This window comes from Eschrichtius robustus, chromosome 3, assembly GCF_028021215.1.
Source record: "Eschrichtius robustus isolate mEscRob2 chromosome 3, mEscRob2.pri, whole genome shotgun sequence".
Taxonomy (NCBI): domain Eukaryota; kingdom Metazoa; phylum Chordata; class Mammalia; order Artiodactyla; family Eschrichtiidae; genus Eschrichtius; species Eschrichtius robustus.
The window spans coordinates 26,775,751-26,788,393 of record NC_090826.1 but is presented as its reverse complement, the minus strand read 5'-3'; the positions used below and the strand labels follow the sequence as shown (position 1 = coordinate 26,788,393).

At 44.6% G+C, this 12,643-nt stretch overlaps 1 pseudogene; it reads right to left on the bottom strand.

Moving 5' to 3' along the window:
* Positions 1 to 2,575: 2,575 nt before the first annotated feature.
* LOC137760546 (toll-like receptor 12) overlaps positions 2,576 to 12,643 on the bottom strand; it is a 50,138-nt pseudogene continuing 40,070 nt past the window's right edge.

Genomic DNA, 12,643 nt, shown 5'->3' with positions numbered 1-12,643 from the left:
ACTCAAAGCGCTTGTCCTCTGTGAAATATGTTCCAACTCATTGGTAGTAATAACTCATGTGATTTTACTCAGTGAATGTAACAGCAACCTACAAGCACTCATTGTTGTTGAAACCTCACAACAACCCTATGAGGTGAGTATTATTATCCCCAATTTAAAAGGGGGAAATGAGGGCTTAGACAGGTGAAGTGACCTGCTTGAGATCAAATAGCTAATATGAGCCAGGGCTGGGATTTGAACTTCGGGGCATATAACTCCAAAGGTTTCTTCTCGGCCCCATACTTGCATAAGGAAAAGATCACGGCTGGAGCAGGGTGCTGAGTGGGGAAAGAGATGGTGCAGCGGTGTGAGGTGCTAGGAGAACTGAAGACATTTAAGACTCAGAGCGTCAGGCTCTGAAGCTGGAAAGGCAGCTTTGCAGGGTCAGGTAAGAACGTCCTCTTCAGGTTCACCTGCCCTGAAGAGGAGGAATGGAGGTGAGGATGCACAGGGAGAGGACACCATTAGGACACAAGAGGGCGCCCCTCACCCTAAATCCAGCCTGGAATTTTCCCACGCTTTCCCTTAGCCTCTGTCTAATTAATGCCTGGCATTTTACAGGAGAGGAAAACTAAGGCCCCAAGAGGCCAAGCGCCCTGCCCAGTGTCATATAGAAATAAACAACAGAGCCTGAACTAGATCCCAGTTCTCTGCTCCAGCATCCACCAACAATTTTTTCTGTCCACAGTTATCTATCAAGACCCCCTTTGCCCTGGGCTAGCATTAGGCTCTAAGGATGCAGAGGTGAATCAAACCTGGTCCCTATCCTCAGAGCCTGATCTCTAAACTTTTCCAGTCGAGTTTCCTGTTAGTAAATTAGCAATGTTCCCTATTAGCAAAAACATTTTTGAGCACACACGCCCAATATATGTGTATTTATCTACTTATAAATGATATACATGTACGTATATAATTACATGAAAAGCTAACTTTTATTGAACATTTACAATGCATTATTAGGTCCTGCTCTCAGTACTTTATACGTATTAAGTCATTTAGCCTCTCTAAGTCCTTTGAGAGAGGGTCTAATACTATTCCATATTACTAAAGCCATATGGCTAAAAAGCAGGCAGTCTAGCTTCAGAATAAAATGAGATTAGAAACAAAATAGAAATAGAAGTTTTAACACTTTCTTCCTAAACTCCAGTGGCTCATCTTGTGCATCCCCCCCCTTTGAAAACCACTGCTCAGGAGTCTCCCAGGGGCTTTCCTGGTAGCACAGTGGTTTAAAATCCGCCTGCCAGTGCAGGGGACACAGGTTCATGCCCTGGTCTGGGAAGATCCCACATGCTGTGGAGCAACTAAGCCCATGCACCACAACTACTGAGCCTGCGCTCTAGAGCCCGCGAGCTACAACTACTGAGCCCACGTGTCACAACTACCGAAGCCCATGTGCCTAGAGCCCGTGCTCCACAACAAGAGAAGCCACCACAATGAGAAGCCTGCACACCACAGCGAAGAGTAGCCCCTGCTCGCCGCAACTAGACAAAGCCCGCGCACAGCAACGAAGACCCAACACAGCCAAAAATAAAAGCAAATAAATAAATAAATTTATTTAAAAAAAAAAAAAAAAAAGAGTCTCCCAGACCTGTGAAGCCCAGTACAGCGTGATCAGTACTTTGAGAAAGGGAAGTGCAGGAAATTGTGGGAACCCAGAGGCAGCAGCTTACCCAGGTTGGGCGATCAGGATGGCTTCCGGTCATGGCTGAGCTGAATCTTAAAGGATACTTAAAGGATACTTTTCTCCCCAGAGGAAAGAAATAGGGGGAAAGGGTGTTCTTGGGTCAAGGAGCAGCACGTGCAAAGGCCCAGAGGCAATAGCGCATGGTGTTCTGGGAGTACAAGTAGTTTAGCTCCGCTAGAGCACAGAGTGTCAAGGGGGCAGGTTCCCCTCCCAGTGCTGCTATGAGGCTCAAACAAGATGATAGAAATGACTGGGCCTTTGTGTTCTTATTGAGGGAACAGGCAGTCAATCTGCTGCCTACTGGGCAGTATCCCAGCTTTTTGGTCCTCAGCTGCCAATTCCTCTATAAGCCAAGGGGCCCCTTTGCCCCTTGAAGATCTAGTTGAACTTGGCCTGGACCCCATTCCACAGCTTAAGAGTGCTCAGAGCCCTCCTTCCTTCCCTATACTCTCCATCAATTCCCAACTTTATTTCCTCTGGGCTACAGTTTCCATGACCCCAGTCCCTTTGCCCTCTGCCTCATGTGGGTTTCCATCAAAAACAAAAAGTCCAATTAAGCCAAGAACTTCATGGATTTAGTAGGTTTACTGAGGATTTGGAGATTTTGAGATCACATCACATACTGCACTGCCACTTGCCATCTCCCAAATTTTCTCATTCATTTGGAAAGCCTCCAGAGCCTTTCCAAAGCCTGTGTCCCCAAAGCCACCAGATGATCCTCCCTACACACGCAGCACCCTGACTTCCTGCCAGAAGCCGAGGCAGGCTCACTCACCCACACGTACCCACTCTCTCCCTGCTAGGCTCGCTTGCTTTTCCTCTCCCCCGGCCTCCAACACACATGCACCCACTCTAGCCCAACCCAGGCTGCCCCAACCTGCTCCCCAGCCAAGCCCAGAACTCGTCCTTTCTTTCAGCTTCCTTGGGCCACATGCAGTAGTCTCCTCTGCAGAGCAGCCAGGACAGCCTAGAGCAACAAGGGAGCTGGTGGTGGGAGACCAGCTCCAGGAAGACCAGCAGCAGCCCTGGGGGGTGGGGGGCAGCCAGCAGGAGGAAGGCAGCCAGGCAGAGGTCCAGGCAGCAGCGTGGGGTGTGCAGGGCCTGGTGACTCAGTACACAGAGCGTGACCCAGCTCCCTGCCATGCCATCTGCCACCTTGTCATCCACATCCTTGCCCGGCTCAAGGATGACAGAAGCGCAGACCCCGGCCCATCAGAGGGCGGCCCTCCAGAGTAGGCAGCAGCTCCCCAGTCACCCAGCTCTGGTCTTGCCTTCAGTGGGACACAAACACATCATAAAGGAACCTCCTGCCCTCACCCCTCTGACTCCTCAGACCCTGAAGCCAAGCCCTGAACAAGGCCTGGAGACGGAGGATCCAGGAGTTCCTGGCTTCCTATAGGAAAGGCAAGGAGATCAGCAGAAGCAGCTGTGCAACACGGGGAGCTTACTCATGCAGACGTGATGGAATTGGAGGCCCAGAGAAAGGACGAAGAGACACAAGAGGAAGAAGAAGTAACTGAAGAACCGAAGAGATTCACGACGCGGGAAATGGCAAGGGGATTTTCTTTATTTGAGGAGGCACTGTTAGCTTTTGAGGCACAGCACCTGAACGTAGGACGGTACACGAAGGTTGCAGTAGCCATTCAGAATGCAATCCAGTGCTACCGTGTCATCTATGATGAGAAAAAAAAGCTACTACCCAGACATCACTGGATCATTTTTTCAAGAGAGTAGATAGAATTGAATCTAGCAGGGAACCAGAACCTGTGCCATCAACGTCAGGCATGAGTGAAATTGCAGCTTGCCCTCCGTCTCCTATTGCTGACGATCCTTCAGCTCTACCATCTCCCCCTCCTCCTCTCCCTCCTCCCGTCAGTAACTCTTCTTGCCTGTTCACCCAATGCCCCTGTATGCCAGCTGTTGTACTGTACTACTGTACTTTTCAAGGTACTGTGCTGTAAGATTAAAAATGTTTTCTTTATTTTTTGTTTGTTTGTTTTTTATGTATTACTTGTGTGAAAAGCATTAGAAACCTATTACAGTACAGTACTATGTAGCCAGTTGTGTTAGTTGGGTATCTAGGCTAACTTTGTTGGACTTACAAACAAATTGGACTTACAAACATGCTCTCGGGACAGAACTTGTTTGTATGTAGGGGACTTACTGTATTGGGGCATCTGGGGACTTTGCTCCTGGAGGCTGCCATCTAGCATGAGGCCTGTCTCCCAGTCTAGCACTAAGACCTGGAGACTTCCCAAGCCCTGGAAAGCAGCAGCAGACAGTGTCTCTAACCCCATTTTGACCAGATGCAGCACCTCCCCTGGGCAGCTCACCCACCAGCTCCTCAAGCAGCACTGAGCAGGGCCGGGTGTGGGACTGAAGTGCCTGCGGCTTCCACTCCCTTAGGCTGTGCAGCTCCGTGATGCAGCAGGGCTTGGGGCTGTGCCCGTCCCCCCTTACCCTCTGATACAAGAGCCTGGAGAGCTGCCAGAGGAAAAGGTTGGAGGTGTCCTGGGAGCAGAGGGCCTGCAAGCTATCACCAAACAGGGAAAGTTGGCAAAGGGCAGGGAAGATCTTGGTGACATTCCAGGTCCCCAGCTGCAATCCCCAGCCTTTTAGAGTCAAGGTCTGCAAGACTGGAAAGACATTAGAAGCCAGCATCCCAGGCTTCCTGCCTGAGACCGCATGAAACTCCAAGCTGGTCAAGCTCATGGGCAGGGATAACACTACCCCGGAAGGGCCAGAGGGGAGCTGCAGGTTCAAGGTATGCAGACGCTCTGGAAGCCAAAGGCTGAGCTCAGCACCATACGGGTATCCAGCAGGCTTAGGGCGGTTACTGCAGGCAGCGGAGCCAACCAGCCCTTGCCCAGGTCTACCAATGGATTCTTGGCCAAGTCCAACTTCCCCAGCCTCCTTAAGCCCTGGAATGCCTGGCCCTGCAGACAAATCAGCTGGTTTCCCTGAAGTAGCAGTTCCCGCAGCTGGGGCAGCATGAGAAGGTGACTGGGGACAGCATGTGCAGCCCATTGTTGGACAGATCCAGGGCCCGCAGTCTTGACACAGCCCCTGTCTCGTTCGTGCCCAGCACGGCACTTGCCGTTGGTTCCTACTCAAGTTCAGTTTCTGAAGGCTGGGCATGGCCGCCAGGAAACCTGGTGGCAGGTTAGTCATCCGGCCACTGCTCTTAAGACCCAAGCTCTTCAGGCTGTGGCAGGAAGCCAGGGCCTCCAGAGCTATGTGCCCTACAGGAGTGGATGCCAAATTCAGCTCCTGCAGCTCAAAGTGTGCAACTGCCCCAGCAGGCAGCTTGGCCATGTCAGCATTGATCACAGACAGGGTGTCCAGGCTCTGCAGCCCCAGTCCCACCACTGCAGCTGCCTTCATCTCTGTGTGGTCCAGACACAGAGTCCCCAGCTTGAGCCCCTGGAGGGCCCTGGGACTGGCCATCTTCAGCTGATTGTTGAATGACAGGTCCAAATCTCCAGAAGCCAGGCATTGCCAAAGGAGGGGCCGTGCACCGGGTCTGGGAAGATGTCCGCCAGCTCCCCCACATTCTGAAGGCAACTATACTTGACACTCAGCCGCCGTAGGCTGGGAGAAAACCGGACACCCGTGTTCCCATCCAGGCAGGGGCCCAAGAAAGCGAGGCCTGGAGGGAGCTTAGGTTGCCATCAGGGGTAGGAAGAGGTAAACTGTGTAGGGGCCTGTGAAGAAGAGCTGCCGCAGCTGTCCCAAGCTGCCAAGAGCTCCTGGCAGGAGCTGGGTGAGATGCAGACTCAGCCTCAGGACCTTGAGCCCAGGGAAGTGGGAGAAGGCGTCCAGGCACAGAACGGAAGTGGAACCAGAGAGACAGAGGCCCTCCTCACTCTGGGGCACAGCCTCCAGGGTCTGTGTCAGGTTGGTCACTGAGGAGCATGCCACAAGGAGGGGCAGGCTGGAGTCCAAAGGGCAGATCAGGAAGAAGAGGGAGACCAGAGGCAACCGGGAGCCTTCAGTCAACAGGCAGTTGGAAGCTGTCCAGCCTGCGGTCACAGAAGGGACAGAAGCAGACCAGGCAACAGCAAGTACCCCTCCCATCTCAGCACCAAGCCTGGTCCACAAAGAAAATAGAATCAGAACCCCCCTCTCTGCTCCCATCCCTTTTCCAGAGAGGAACCCAGACCCTATCCTCCCCCTGCACACATACATACACAATACTCATAAGGCTGACAGGATACACAGACCCCCAGGAGGGTCTGGAAGCAGGGTCGGAGGGCCACAATGCTTCCAAACTGAAGAACTGCTGGGAGGGTGGGGCTAGACTCAGAGATGCTTAGAGCTGAGGGTCCAAGGGTCAGGGAAAGACAGAAGTACACTCGTGGGAGGTGAGACCTACGTCTCACTTCCCTGTTGTGAGGAAGCAAGCAGTGTTTGTGAGCACAAGGTATGGCATCAGAAGTCCAGGATCTGACTCTGCCATTGTCCTGAGCAGTGCATGTCCCCTCTCTGGGCTTCAGTTTCCTCACCTGTAAGCCAAGCATACAGATACCTACTTCATAAGATTGCTGCAATATACATACGGGTTTCTCTCCTCAACACTCTCTTTACTAATTCCTCTCCTAACTCCAACAGAAAGGAGGTCTTGAATAAATCAGGATTTTTTTTAAAGCAGTTGTTTTGTAAGCAAAATAATACATCAAAATGATGCCTTCATGGGCATCTTGTAATGCTCCACATGGAAGATTCCAAGAAGCCCAAAATTTACCCAAGAGGACACACAGGGCTCCATTCCTGCCCTTCCAGGCTGGGCCTAGGAAGAACAGTCTCTGAGTCCTTGACCTTGATGTGCCACTACCAGAATGGAGGCAAGACCCCAAGGGAGAGCAGGACAAGAAAAAGAAAGGAGCTTTACGATTATTTCAAACAATGCTGTAAACCATTCAATACAATTCAATACCTGATCATGACTTTTTTAAATAATAAATTCAAAGAGAAGAAAAATTCCTTGACTTATAAAAGGGTATCTACTCCAGATCTATATTAAGTATAATTTTTAATGGTGAACCCTCACCTGCATCACATTACAGAAATGAGACAACTATAGTTACTTCTGTTTAACATGATAATGGAGGTTTTAGCCAGGAAAATAAGAAAGAAAAAGAGCAGAAAATAAAATTATAAAATCATAAGTATTTTAAAAAAACAAAAGGGTCACCATTCAGAAGATGCTATGATTGTCTACATAGGAAATTCAAGAATTTCTAGAAACAAACTATTAAAACTAAAGTATGTTTAGCAAAGATACTGGAAACCAGATACTTTAAAAACCTTCTAACACACCAGTGCATTAGTCAGGGTCTCAACAGAAAACAGCACCTTAAATGAGGATTTTTCTAAGAGGTTTGTATGCAAAGAGGCTAATCACAAGGTGTTAGCAGTGCTTAGGAATACTACAAGGGGTAGTGTAGGAACCCAGGGCTAACAATCATAGAAGCTATCAACACTGCTAGAACTGAAGGATTAAGGACTGGGAGAAGTTACCAGAACCTGGAAGGAGAGAGAGTCTTATAGGGTCAGCTGCCTTGAGAGAAACAATGACATTCAGTCGAGTCACAAATCAACATGAGAGGACCTCACAGGAAGGAAGGAAGTTCTGGAACTGAAAAATTCAAAATCTGTAATGAAAAGTCCATGGGATAGGATTAATAGCATATTCCACACCAAGAAGAAAATAATCAGTGAACTTGAAGACCTAGGAATAGAAATTATCCTAAGTGAAATACAGAAAGATAAAGTCAGGAGAAAAGGAACACAACCTCAATGACCTGTAGGAAAATATCAAACAGTCTAACATATGTGTAATTGGAGTCCCAAGGGGAAAAAGGGGAGGGGGAGCGTAAAGAAATAACCAAAATTTTTCCAAATTTAATGAAAACTATAAATCTATTATGCCATGAATTTCAAGAAAACCTAAAGATAATGAACACAAAGAAAACCACAATAAGAATGTCGTACTCAAAATGTTGAAAATAATTGATAAAGAGAAAATCTTATGGGTGGCTAAAGGAAAATTACATAAAGTGACCCATTACAAAAGCAGGAAAAAAGACAAGAATTGCCATTACGGTAACCCTATGTTGGTAGAGCCACCAATGACTCAAATTCCTCAAGAATGAAGCTTTTGGTTACCCTACTGGACAAAACAAACAAGCAGACAAACAAACAACAGTTGAGGTGCTGGATTAAGCTAAATAGAACATGAAAGGGTTAATGGAGAACAGAAGTAAAATATACCGCCAGAAAAGAAAGAACTATAACTACAGATCTGTATTTTCTTCCTTGTAGTGTCATGTGTGTTTTACATTAACTATTGTATTTCATCAATTCTAAGATGCTCATTTTTTTCACGTTTTCAACACCTTTGAAATAAGGCTGCATCCTAAAATTGATTACCTCACTGTTGCTGGCAACCAGGCAACATTCATGGTATAGTTATTATATGCACATACGCTTACTTGGTCATAGCAGTTCACATTATTATAACTGCATTTGAGTTATGGATATTGTTGATAATACTCATTTTAGTTTAATTGTCCTTTAAAATGCCTTCTAAAATATTACAGTACAATTCCACATTGAAATGAAAAGTTATTCTATGTTCAGAAAAAAGCATGGAAAGAAAGCAGTAGGGCAAATAATCTTTGTTGGAGAAATAATATGGGAGGAATTCAGGGTAGAACTATAAATATGAAAAAGTCTGAGGAATACCATAATCAATATATTCTTCTTATATTTTAATTTTTTGTATGCATAAAGTTATATAAGATAAAAATCTATATCTACATTAAATAATTATAAAATAGCTCTAAATTATAAGTGATGAGAAAGTATTGTGTCATCATTTAATGGATCATTTTCCTTAATGGTACATAAAATAAGGGTTTATTTTACAACTGATTCTTAGATTCAATAAAATGCAGCAATTTATCTATTTTAAAATAACTTTTCTCTTCTCTCCTTCATTATTAATAGTGTGTTGGTGGTGGTTAATTTTACAATTTATTGCTCAGATTATAGAATTTTTAGACAAAATAGCGGTTATCAGAGGGGTGACCATCACCCACAGACTGTAGACATGCAGTTACTGGTGAGATTTAGGTTGAATCTTTTGAAGATAATTCGAATGCATTACCGGGTTTTGTTTTGTTTTTTAATGGTTGGTTGTGTTATAGTTGGTGGAAGCTTTATTTTGAAGTGTAAGTATTAGGAAAAGGAGTTATGTCAATGGACAGGCAAAGAGGTAGATAGTAGTGGACATTTATTATTCATCTAGCGTCTGAATTTCTTTCTTGTGCCTATGTGGTAACCATGTCCACCTTGCCTTTAGTGCTACTGCTTGGAGTCTGCCACCCTAGGATCCTGGTAGCCCTATTGAAATCAGGGAGCCCATTTCCACTGCAGCGTCCTATGACAATCCTCGGCCTAAACAGAGAATAGCCATGATAGTATTGTTCAAAGATGACAGTGTTTCCCTCACTAATGTATTTCTCAACACTTTCAATAAAGGATTGTCTTCTGGAACCATTCTAGAAATTCAGTTAGTGGGTGGAGAAAACATTGAACATGGAAATGTCCTCAATATTCCAATCTCCCCCCCTCTATCCCTTCTCCAAACTCTATTTTATACCAGGGAATTTATGACACTTTAACTTTGTTTAGTAGACCACTGTTTAGTCCAAGATTCAGCCAACCAAACAAACAAATAATTGGAACTCTTCTGGCTACTCAAGCTAGCCTATTGAAATAAGGATCTCTGGTAAAGGATCCATACAAATAAATTCAGTATAATCTAAAATTATTTTGCTCCCTCCTTGGTCTAGCAAGCACTCTCAGGGTCTATTTCCACGTGTATGCTTTAGATTTTGCCAATACAAATCAACAAATTTTTACCCTTATTTGGCTCTCCTATTGGGTTTGACTTTGTAATTGCCTTCTAGGTACACTGGAATCTGACAGTAGTTATATATCTCTAGACTGTGGAAAAGATGACCTTCCATTTGTATCATATCTGAATCTGTTTCTCAGGTCCACTCCTCTCCTTCCCCTCCTCTGTTCCATATCACAGGTAAACTGATATAAGTAAGTTATGTTTTCTGACTTCTGTGTGAGTAAGAGTTTGGAGGGCAGGAGAAAGGGAGAAGCTGGGATATTTTTCCCCCTCCTTTTCTGCTTTGGTAGAACCACCACCACCAGCTACAACACTTCCATGATTCCAACCCCAGTAGAGCAGACCTGCTATAGTTCTGGCTTCCCACTGATCGACCTGGTTGGCCCCAGTAATACACCCGTTCCCCCTGTTCCTGCCTCTGCATGAAATGTGAGATTCTTCCATCACAGTCATAAAAAGTCCTTAGTTTTTAGGTGGACACTTGAGCTGGGTAATTAGTATATGAGCTTGAAGTCTATGTGCCCCTCACATTGTTCTATAGAATAGCCACTCAGCCTCTTAGAGCCTTGCTTTCAATGGGCACTTCATTTTATGTGACTGGAAGTTTTCATTTAACTGACTCTTTCACCATTGTATGTCTGATCTGTCAGAGCCCCATTGTTTAAAGCTGGATTTTCACTGCCCTTGATCCCAACAGGCCTAATAACCGATCTTCAGATTCTTCTTCTTTTCCTGAGGGTCTGTTGTTCACACCCACTCCCTGTATACACCTCTGCATCAGTCAGGGTTTAATTATATGCAACAGAAACTGACTTTAGTTGATCAAAGCAGAAAAGGAGCTTATGGAAAGGATTTGGGGTAGCTCATGGACTCTTTGGGGGGTTGAGAACCAGACTTATGGCCACCCCATTACCAAAAAGGAATTCTGTTCGGTCCCTACATTTTTTTTTTTTTTGAACTTTATTTTCTTTATTTTTTTATGGAGCAGGTTATTATAGTCATCCATTTTCTGCACATCAGTGTATACATGTCAATCCCAATCTCCCAATTCATCATACCACCACCCCCACCTGCCACTGCTTTCCCTGCTTGGTGTCCATACGTTTGTACTCTACATCTGTGTCTCAACTTCTGCCCTGCAAACCGGTTCATCTGTACCATTTTTCTAGGTTCCACATACATGCGTTAATATGCGATATTTGTTTTTCTCTTTCTGACTTACTTCACTCTGTATGACAGTCTCTAGATTCATCCACGTCTCTACAAATGACCCAATTTCGTTCCTTTTTATGGCTGAGTGATATTCCATTGTATATATGTACCACATCTTCTTTATCCATTCGTCTGTCGATGGGCATTTAGGTTGCTTCCATGACCTGGCTATTGTAAATAGTGCTGCAATGAACACTGGGGTGCATGTGTCTTTTCGAATTACGGTTTTCTCTGGGTATATGCCCGGTAGTGGGATTGCTGGGTCATATGGTAATTCCATTTTTAGTTTTTTAAGGAACCTCCATACTGTTCTCCATAGTAGCTGTATCAATTTACATTCCCACCAACAGTGCAGGAGGGTTCCCTTTCCTCCTCACCCTCTCCAGGATTTGTTGTTTGTAGATTTTCTGATGATGCCCATTCTAACTGGTGTGAGGTGATACTTCATTGTAGTTTTGATTTGCATTTCCCTAATAATTAGTGATGTTGAGCAGCTTTTCATGTGCTTCTTGGCCATCTGTATGTCTTCTTTGGAGAAATGTCTATTTAGGTCTTCTGCCCATTTTTGGATTGGGTTGTTTGTTTTTTTAATATTGAGCTGCATGAGCTGTTTATATATTTTGGAGATTAATCCTTTGTCCGTTGATTCGTTTGCAAATATTTTCTCCCATTCTGAGGGTTGTCTTTTCGTCTTGTTTATGGTTTCCTTTGCTGTGCAAAAGCTTTGAAGTTTCATTAGGTCCCATTTGTTTATTTTTGTTTTTATTTCCATTACTCTAGGAGGTGGATCAAAAAAGACCTTGCTGTGATTTATGTCAAAGAGTGTTTTTCCTATGTTTTCCTCTAAGAGTTTTATAGTTTCCGGTGTTACATTTAGGTCTCAAATCCATTTTGAGTTTACTTTTGTGTATGGTGTTAGGGAGTGTTCTAATTTCATTCTTTTACATGTAGCTGTACAGGTTTCCCAGCACCACTTATTGAAGAGACTGTCTTTTCACCATTGTGTACCCTTGCCTCCTTTGTCATAGATTAGTTGACCATAGGTGCGTGGGTTTATCTCTGGGCTTTCTATCCTGTTCCATTGATCTATATTTCTGTTTTTGTGCCAGTACCATATTGTCTTGATTACTGTAGTTTGTAGTATAGTCTGAAGTCCGGGAGCCTGATTCCTCCAGCTCTGTTTTTCTTTCTCAAGATTGCTTTGGCTATTTGGGGTCTTTTGTGTTTCTATACAAATTGTGAAATTTTTTGTTCTAGTTCTGTGAAAAATGCCATTGGTAATTTGATAGGGTTTGCATTGAATCTGTAGATTGCTTTGGGTAGTATAGTCATTTTCACAATATTGATTCTTCCAATCCAAGAACATGGTATATCTCTCCATCTGTTGGTATCATCTTTAATTTTTTTCATCAGTGTCTTATAGTTTTCTGCATACAGGTCTTTTGTCTCCCTAGGTAGGTTAATTCCTAGGTATTTTATTCTTTCTGTTGCAGTGATAAATGGGAGTGTTTCCTTAATTTCTCTTTGAGATTTTTCATCATTAGTGTATAGGAATGCAAGAGATTTCTGTGCATTAATTTTGTATCCTTCAACTTTACCAAATTCATTGATTAGCTCTAGTAGTTTTTTTTTGGGGGGGGGCAGGCAGTCCCCACCCGCACCCCCACTCTAGTAGTTTTCTGGTGGCATCTTTAGGATTTTCATAATTGTTTTGGGTTTGTTTTTATAGGCCTTTTTCTTCTCTTGTGTTTCCCACTTAGAGAAGTTCATTTAGCATTTGT